This window comes from Diospyros lotus, chromosome 6, assembly GCF_014633365.1.
Source record: "Diospyros lotus cultivar Yz01 chromosome 6, ASM1463336v1, whole genome shotgun sequence".
Taxonomy (NCBI): Eukaryota; Viridiplantae; Streptophyta; class Magnoliopsida; order Ericales; family Ebenaceae; genus Diospyros; species Diospyros lotus.
The window spans coordinates 12,005,173-12,015,868 of NC_068343.1; the positions used below are offsets into that span (position 1 = coordinate 12,005,173).

The following is a 10,696-nucleotide window of genomic DNA, read 5'->3' on the forward strand; positions in this document are numbered from 1 at the left end:
GAAAAATCGAATTAGAGATAATATCAACTAACTACAAAATAAAGTAAGAAGAATACGACGTATTGAAAATAACAAAATAAAGAACAACCGGATAGATTAAAACAGAGAGATATGATAGCTAAGGTATTCGATTCACCTATGAGAATGTTGTAATCCTTACCAAATAAGTTAATTAGATGGATTTTACTTACATGTGACGGCAAAATTTCATAACTTATTTATTATCCTTTAGTCCAAATATAACAAAACTATTGCTAATCACTAATTCTACACTTCATCCATGTAAAATCAATTAATTAACGACGCATTAAGTTTTGTGAAATTCACTAACTCAAATTACTAATTCAAGCAAATTCAAGTTACCGCAAAGATGAATATTCATACTTGGTCCGTTTCAATATCCAATCCAAGTTATGTGATATGCAAAGCTTAACATAGAATTACTTGATCTGTATCATCTATGTTCATAAAATCATTTAACAGGTGATCAAATTGTTAAAACAATAATAACCATATCACATAAAATAAACATCAATCAAATTAACCGAAAATAATATCAATCACAACATTGTTTCGTGGCTATCTCGTTACCTTAGCTAACAACAAATTTAGCCAATCATGATAACAGAAATCATCATAATTAAATTCTAAAAAAATATAATTAAAATCCAAGAATTAATTCAAGAACTGAAGAATTAATAATTAAAAAAATTAATTCAAAATTAAAATCTAAGAATTATTGATTTTCATGGCTGCTTTGCTCCTCCGTGCGCCGCCTTCTCTCTCTCTGTTATACCAGGTTTCCCCAATTTCTCTCTGTTCCGCCGCACAAGCCTCAGTTGATTCCTTCAGTTCCTTCGTGCGCTGCTTCAACTCTTTCAATTGCTCTGTGCGCCGCCCAGCTTTCAAAATCCCCTGTTGTGCGCCTCTGGCCCCAATTCCAAATCCTCCCTGTGAATCTCTTAATATTATTATATATATATATATACGCGCAATCCAAATCCCTACACCTTCACGCATGTTCACTTAATTAATATAATATATATATATATATATATATCAATTCCACACACACAGCCCACACAAAAGCCCATGTTTACGTTATTTAATTTAATAAGTTAATATATATAATATATAATATTTAATATACTATTAATTATATTAATTTTAATTATATTATAATACTTATTATTTATAATATTTTTTATTTAAATTATAATATTAATTTATAGTATTAATTTTAAAATTAACTTTATAATTTTTTTCTTTCTTTTTATTGTTATTTTTTTATTTTTTTTAACTCAAACACCAAATAGTATTTTGGTAAAATAACAAGAAATACTAAAAATTAAATATATATCAAGGAAACTCAAAACACTAGACAATTTTAGGTAAAATACAAATAAAATACTAAAAACACTATTCAATTATGACCAATAAATGTGAATAAATTCTCACATCAAGAATGGAGTATGAGTTGTTTATTAAAGACATACCCTATGTAATATAATTAATCATTGGACAACAATTTGTGTTAAGATTTATGAAGAAAAATTTAAATTTTTTTTCAATAATAAGTGGATTACATTAATTATAAGTGAATTATATTATAAATACAAATATAATAAAGCAAACACCCTTCAAGTGTAGTATACCTAAAACTCAGGTGAGCTTAACCAATGTACGAAATCCCTCCATTGCTCTCTCTCAATGTCTACTAGACCCACTTGATTTCTCTCATCATCTGTGGTGTACACGTCGTAGTATTTTGCGCCATTTAACCTCTTATTCATCCATAACTTACTTTTGACATCTAACAAGCCCACATACAATACACTATATAAAAATATAATTAACATCTAAGACTCACTAGACGAGTCGTTAGATATAGTATTAAGCATTAAAAATTTTAAAAAATGGGTGATCACCCACCACCCGAAAGGAGTGATTAAATCCTATCACTCATAGGATACATATAGTACTAAGCATTAATAATAAAAAATAATGAGTGATCACCCATCACCCGGAGGGAGTGATTAAATCCTATCACTCACATGATACATATAATACTAAGCATTCAAAATTTTAAAAAATGGGTGATCACCCACCACTCGGAGGGAGTGATTAAATCCTATCACTCACAGGATACATACCTCGAATAATGTTGGTATCACAAATAATTATCAACTCCATTAACATACTGGTAAGAAAGTCTATCATCTAATTGCATCAAATTCCTATCCATTGTACTAGATACAACAAAAATTGATAGTATTAGAGATAGATTAAATTACAGAGCACAAGAATATAGGATAAAAGCACTACCAATATTCATGTACATATATATATACATATACATATATATATCTACCAACCTGAAAGAAACAAAACTATTATATTAGTATTCTTTACATATATATTAATAATTCAAAAAAGTTAAAACTTTTGGCAGATAGCAGTTCTTCAATAGAATAAATTACTTACAACACTTCTTCAATAAATTAAAGATGAACATAGAAAAGCTTTTGAGCACCAATACTTCTCCTATTTTCTTTAACACATGAGATAACTAGTAAGCCAAAAATCTCACTTACTTCTATTAGTTTGATTTTGATAGTGTTTTGATGATAAATGTTTCAACACAAAACTTTAATAAATGATGACTAAATCTTAAATTACTTTGAATGATATTTAAAAATGGCTTTTAGAAATAATGAGCCAAGGATTAATATATTTAAACAATACTTGAAATTGATAGATTACAAAATGTAACCAAAGTTTAAAATACAAAGGAAAAACTATCAACTGCTCATCAATTCCAATAGCTAGTTGTCTGCCGGAGATGTCAAAGGCTATATAAATACAAGACCCTTGACCTAGACCTATGACCTTTTGATCCCAGAGCAACCATACTGTTGCAACCAAGGCTCTGCCTCTCACATAAAATATATTAACAAAAATTAATTAATTGGCTACTAAAATTCTTTTAAAGGTTGTTATCAATAATATACTTTATAATTATATTAAAATAACCTATTATTACAAGTGAACAATAGGGAGGTCAAAGCAACTAAAAGGTAGTAAAACCAATCTTTTTGCAATGTTAGTCAAGAAAATATAAAAGCCATAATGGACTTGCCAACTTATATATCAAACATAGAAAATTCACTTGTTTTACATAAACTTGTTCTAATATGATGTAATAACAAAAGGCATACATAGATGGGATCATGGGACTGCAACAGATACATAGGTATCATTTATCTTAATACAGTTTGACCTAGAAGCCGATAATTGAGACATAACTCACCTGCCCAGCTCCCTCTGCCACATAGACAAAAGCTGATCCCTTTGTCTCAATTAAGTACTTCAGATGTCTCAAGACACCATGCGGTCCATGTAAATTAAAAGGTACCTGAAGTGCATGCAAACATCAAGTAAATATCTAAGCTTAGGTAAAAGAAATTTTATTAAATATCTTGATTAAGTCCCTCTGGGATCAAACATATATCAATTTGTCCACTAGCAAGCACGACATGCATGGCTTTAAATCCACTACTACGCCCCATCAATTTTACTATGCCAATACCATGATAAGCACTATGTGCCTATTGGAAGATTGAAAGAAAACTCAAAAATCAAGGTACTAATACTAGGAAGGATTGTAAACTACAGGTACATAACTCCAAGAAATGAAGGATTTAATAATTACACCAAATTCACAACAAACAAAATAAGGGCAACAGTAAGAATTAAAAGCAACTTGCACCAATGCACAACAAACAAAATAAGAACTAAATGAAACTTGCACCTCAATGTATGTTGAATTTATCTCATAAAAGAATGACAAAATCTTGTACTTCACCTAAACAATATAACAATAATATCGTTTAGCTAAGCCTTAAGAAATAAAGTTGGCTATTCATAACAAAATTTAGCTTCTCATTATCAGAGTTGGACTTTAGACTTGTATGAACTTTTAAAAACTAAACTTTAAAAGTAAGTAAACAAAAGTTTAGGCCAACTTATTACTTGAACAATTAAAAGCTTGTTGAATCAATTAAAAGCTTGTGTGTGTGTGTGAAAATTATAATGTAACTTAATTTTTTGAGCATGTAAAAGTCAATCACTGTAAATTTGTTGAAGAGGTGGAGAGCTCTGAAATTGGAGCATGATTAGGCTTGGGAGAAGAAACAAATCATTTTTTTTAAAGTAATTATTGTAAAATTATCACATTTCAAAAATAATTCTTACAGTAGTATAAAAAATTTCAACTATATCAACTATGCATTTAATCTTATCACTAGTGAAGTGGCTAGCACTATATACATTTAAATAAAAAAAATTCAAATAAATGTTCACAAAGTGTCACTTAATATTTACAGGCAACGCAAACACTCCCTTACGTTTATACACTTTCCAATTTATGGAAATGAAATGTCAAATGGGCTAAAACATGATACAGATACAGTTGTGTTAAGAAAAGAAAAGGCAGCACCTTAATCCAATCCCAATACCAGCACAGAATAGGATCAGATTCAGAGTTGATAAATTGCATAATTTCATAATATATCATGCAGATTGATAATTTGAATTATGCTTCCATTCAAGAACTAGTATTAGTATTAGATGCACTAAAAATTAAACCAGTATATTTTGCAAGTTATCAAGAAGAAGTCCATGATTCAGAAACAAACCCATGTAAATACGCCTGCAAACCAGTATATTTTGCAACATTATACTGTGTTTGATGCTTAGGATGGATGACTATATATGATGCTTAGGATGATGACTATATATGATGGAGCTCTCTTTAACTTACATATGCAATACAAATGCAAATGAAAATGCAGGTTAGACGAGGCAAGGCAACCACTCTCAAGAAAAGTACCAATTGCATCCAGCAAGGTGAATCCTTACCGAAATTATTTTACTGTAAAATCATTAACTTACTGAAAAATCATTAAATCGCAAATAAATTCACAAAGCCCACAATGGACCCACGAATCACTTAAATACTCACACAGAATATATATACACATATATATACATAGACATATACTCTGTAATATATTTAAAAGTACCATAAAAAATAAATGTCAAATTTAAATGGAACAACAACAATAGTATATCGTTTTTAATGTAGTATATATCTTGTGTTGGATATATGTATAGAAGCAATTCATTACTGAAATCACAGGATATGAATGGTGCCCGGTAACTTTAGATTTCTCAACTCCAATAATGTATTAATGGCAACTGGATGACGGAACATTTGCATTGCATGGTCCTCAAGTTCCCACTTCTCCCTCCCTTATCTCCTCTCCTCTATATTAAACAAACATATCTATGTACTTTCTTTGTTTTTGAGTTAGATTCATCAAACATCACAAAAGGTTACCTGCAGTGTTCGTGCCAATTCATATATTTAAAAATTTAATTTAATGGACTTTGTAGTTTCGGCCCTGTTTAGTTCAGATTTTATTTATTTTTTTAGCTCAATTGATATCAGGAAGGAAGGGCGCTCCCGTAGAGGGAAAAAGTTTTTTGTGCACTTGACTCATTTTAATATTATTATGTACCAAATTAAATTAATTGCACACTATTATTATGTGTTCGTTATTAAAATGTATTTATAATGATAATAATTTATAAATATACGTTTATAACTAACACGTAAAACTAATTTAGAACATAATGAGTGAGGATCCGAGGACACAAAATACTTTATCCAGAGAGAAGAGAAAGAGAGAGAAAGGCATCTTGAATGCTTGCAGATCTTCATACTCTGTAATATATATACACACACATATATATATACATATACTCACATAGAATATATATATACACGTAGACTACATACACACACAGAATATATATATATATACATATACCTTATTTGAGGCGGCGAAGGCGAAGGATAATTTGGCCGCTACGAACGCAGAGGCGAAGCCTGATCAAGCTGGAGGTGGCAACAACTGAAGGCGGAGGCAGCGGCAATGGGTCAATTGCGGGAGTACTTCACAGATAGATAGAGAGAGAGAGAGAGAGAAATTGGGGGGAGGGGGTGAGTTTAGATTTAGGGATTTGGGGAAGGAGGAGGGGAAAGGGCGAGGGAGAGAGAGATATGGTGGGAGTGTTCCCGCCCACCTTTTTAGTTGTTATTTTTTAATATTTATTTGTTAAATAAAAGATAATAATTTATACAAATAATATTATTAATAATTTAATTGATAAAAATAAAATAATTTATGAAAGTAATTATTACTTATTTAATTGATAAAAATAAAATAATTTATGATTATGATAACTAATAAAATAATAATTTGAAATAATAATCTAAACTATAGAATAATAATAATTTATGATTATGATAATTAATAAAATAATAATTTATGCAATTATAGAAAAATATAATTATAATGGAATTGCCTATATAAGTAGTACTTAAATTTTAATAATTTTTTTTATTATTTCATGGTTAGAATTAAACAATTTAATCAATAGCGATGAGAAAATGATTTATTAACGACAACTTATTTAACTCGTCTTTAAAATTTATTTTATGACGATAGGATTTATATTTCCCGTCAAATATTTTATTTTTAAAAAATATTGAATTGTTAATTAATAAAAATTAAAATAATTTATAAAAATAAAATAATTTAAGATTATGGTTGTAATACCCCATGTTCGTATAAAGTTGCCATGTAATTTCGATGAGTTTAGAATACCAAAAAATTTATTTTATAGCAATTTCAGGTACCGAATCAACTACAGGGAATGCCTCGGAGTGAAATTGTCCAAGGAAAATTATATGGTCTCGACGAGCGTATCGAGATAGAAATTATGGTATCAAAAGAAATCGGATCGGGAACAGTTTTCGGTACAGCTAAAATATAGCTGCCATTTAGGCTGTAAAACCAAATCGTTGAAGGAGACTCCCGAAAAATCAACGGAACCCTAGGGGGGATTCGGTTTTGCGTAATGAGCAACCCTTTAATGGTTTTGGGATGAATCGACAGCTCGATAAGGACATTGGGGCAAAATCATCTATATCGAGTAAAATTTAAGTTATTAATTGTGGATTTTCGGTATTAAAATGCAAGTTTAATCGGTGTTTGAGGGCATGGTTGCAATAAGAAAATTACCCAAGTAATATTATGAAAAAATTGGGTTTTAATATATAATTTCTTTTAATTTAAAGTATAATATATAATTATATATATATGTATTTATATGTATGTGTGGCTGTGGGCGTGGATGGCCAAGCCTCTGTGAAGCTGCAATGGCCAATATTGGAAGCTAGATTTGAGGAAGAGAAAAGATTTGAGAAGGAAGCATTAAATGTGATCTGTGTGCGCGTATATGAGGCCATGCCCCTGCAAAAAAATTCATGGCCGAGATTCACGCAAATTGGAAGTAATTAAATGGCAATGAGATTTGAGGCGAGATTTGTGGATTCTTTCTGATAAGCATGGCAGGCAAGCATGCAACAGTGTATATATATATATGGATCGGTCAATTGAGGAGCACCAAGCAAGGGAGATCGAGAGAGAGCAAGAGAGAGAGAGAGAGAGAGCTAGAAGGAAGATGGGGCGCGGCCATGGCAGCTGCGGCAGTGAGCTGGGCGACGCAGGGCAGCAACGGGGAGGCCGGTTGCGAAGGCTCGCGGTGGCGCGAGGAAGCTCAAGGAGTCGTGCAGCGGCAGCTGATCGGGGCGAGGGCGGCCATGGTAGCCATGGTCGCAACCAGTTGCAGCAAGGCTGCAACCAGCCGCGGCCATCATCGGTCGCAAATGGCTGCCAGCCACAGCGCAGCGGCCGCAGTACCGGTCGGGGAGGTCGGCGGAGGCCGGCGAGGGTGATCACGGCGGCCGGTGGGAGCGAGGAAGGGCCGGCGGAGCTCGGTCATGTGCGTGCATGGTTGGCGCGAAAGATGCAGGGGAAGAAGAAAGAAGAAGAAAAAGAAGAAAGAAGGAAAAGAAGGAAGAAGAAGAAGTTGCAGGCGCAGGAGGCGAGAAGAGGAGGAAGAAGAAGAAGGGAGGAGAGAAAAGAAAAAAAAATAGAAAAGAAAAAGAAAGAAAAGGAAGAAAAAGAAAAGAAAATTGGGAAAAATGTCGAAAAGTCCTGAAAAATAGGAAATGAAGATGTAATGATATCCCGGAAATTTTGGTGAGAAAAACAGCTCGGGCACGTGTTTCAAAGATAAGGCACGCATACCGAGGAAATCGGAGATGCTAAGTCAAGGTGAGTAAAATTTTCTAGAAAATTTCAAAAATTCCAAAATATTATTTTATGAATTTTCGTAGTGAAATATTTGAGAAATATTTTAGAAATATTTAATCTGGATTTATTGAGGAAAAATAGGGAGAAATAGAGAGAAAATTATAGAAAATGCCAGAAATTATGAAAAAATAGGTTTTAACGTTTATTTAAATAATTATGGTGATTAAGATACTTTGAGGCTGAAGTTGAAGAGACTCATGCAAATTTTGAGGTTGGCACGCAAATCGAGGCAAGGCACGAATATTGAGGTAGCCCGATAAGCTTGAAAAGGTAAGTGGTACTTCCTTGAAAATGTTTTCATCATATTGACATGCCCTGATATGTATCCATCACGTAGACTGCATACATGACTATGAAATGCATAAATACACGTTGATATCACTGATCACTCGCATTTGAGGCCGTAGGGCGTACGAACTGGCACCGTTACTTTATCAAAGGTACACCCATACACCTCGACTTCGAAAGAGGGGGCCGCTAAAATGGTAGGTAGCATGAGGGGTGCAGTTGACACCTACGAGATAAGACATTGCATACACACATGACATAGCATTATGTACTCTTACTTAGATGATTCATCATCTAACTTGGGTTTTGACCCTGGAATATTCAAACGTTCCAGGTGGAGATTGTAGCAGATTCAAGGATAAATGAGGCATGAAACGGTACTTAGCAGAGTGCATGAAGAATAAAATGTATGTAGCTCATGTATTCTGAATGTTTTGAGAAATGTTGAAGATATAAGATTTGATTTATGATCAACGTTAAGATATCAGGTTTCGATCTTTGCTTCCGCATTTGATGTATATAGTAATTCTCTTACGAGAAAAATGATTGGGAATTCTGGGACGGATTCGAGGTATGATGTGGTTTAGCTTTAGCATTTGAAAGAAAAAAAAAAATTATTATCCCGAAATTGTCTCAATTTATAACGCGCCCGAGAAAACGGGGCGTTACAATGGTAATTGATCAAATAATTTAAATGATTGTACTAAATTAATAATTATTTAAAAATAAAATTATATTATAAATAAATCTAATAATTATAATAAATTAGTTTGATAAATTGTATTCTTTTTAATATGTTCATATTTTTTTAATATATTATATTATCAATAAATAACTAATGCTCAATTATTATAGTTTAATAATTATATTTGTGCATTTATAGAAAAATATAATTATATTTAGAATTGTTTATATAAGTGTTAGTTAACTTTTAATATTTTTTTATTATTTAATGATTCGAATTAAAAATTTTAGTCATTAACGACGGGAAAGTGGTATATTAACGACGACTTATTTTGTCTGTAGTTAAAAGTTATCTTATAACGACGGGATTTATATTTAGTCGTTAATAGTATTACATTAACGACTAAAACTAATGTCGTCGCTGATTTTTTGCCGTTAATGCCTATTTTTGTTGTAGTGTGTTGTGGGTTTGGGGACTGTGATATGAAAAATTATAATTTATTGTATATTTGAATAAGAAAGTGATTGGAAGTTTGTGAAATATTTTGGGTTTAAATGTAATTTGAAAAATTGAGAGATGGATTAGTATATAATTAATTGTTGTGCATTATATAATCAAGGAAGCTGGTGGTTACTTTTGTAAGAGCAAGGAGGCAGGTTGCGAGTTTAAACCATGGTGGAAGCAGGCTATAGATTTATATTTTTCTGAAACTGGAGGTAAGATATTCTTAAAATTAATATATGCATATATATAAAAAAGGAAGCTTGTAGGTGGCACTCGAGCTGTTGGGGGCGCGGGTTTGAGGCTTGGTGTGCACTCAATGAGGAAATTTGTTGGGTTTTTTCCAACAAGGGGAGGCCCAAAACGACATTGTTTTGGGGGCACCACTTGGAACTTATGTAGCTGCCTTGTTGCGCCACGTGGCAACTGCTAGAGGTTAGGCTAAGCTTCCATCATTGCAATGAGGGGAATTGAGGGTATAAATATGGAGAAGGCAACGGAGAATTGTATGAACCTGTGGAGAAATTAAGGGCAAGAGGCAGCGTGAATATTAGGAGGAGGATGTCAGTACGTAAGAGCTAGGGTGCAAGGTAAGCAGAGCATAGATTCGTAGATGGTGTTGGTTTTTATCTAAGTAATTCCATCACCTTATTATGATATTTTGTTATTTTTGGTTAGAAAATTTTCAAAATGTGATATCAGTGGCTTTAACGTTTTAGAGGAATTTTACAAAAAGGCAACTATTTTGGTAAGAATTCATAAATTTTTGTGTAAATTATTTTATCATGACTTATATATGATGGTAAGAGAATGTTTAGACATGAGATTATGGATTCCTAACCATGTAGATCTTGGGATAGAGTCCTAGAAGATATTAGTGGAGTCATCAAGAGGTTGGGTTTGGTGAGGTAGACAAACTTGCATGCATGACTTA

At 32.3% G+C, this 10,696-nt stretch overlaps 1 long non-coding RNA gene across 1 annotated transcript; it reads right to left on the reverse strand.

Moving 5' to 3' along the window:
- Nucleotides 1–520: 520 nt before the first annotated feature.
- LOC127803149 (uncharacterized) lies at nucleotides 521–6,135 on the reverse strand. The gene is made up of 3 exons (XR_008023459.1): nucleotides 5,895–6,135; nucleotides 3,311–3,415; nucleotides 521–951 (listed from the first exon to the last, which is right to left on the reverse strand). It is a non-coding gene; the product is annotated as an uncharacterized LOC127803149 (long non-coding RNA).
- Between the last annotated feature and the right edge of the window lie 4,561 nt (nucleotides 6,136–10,696).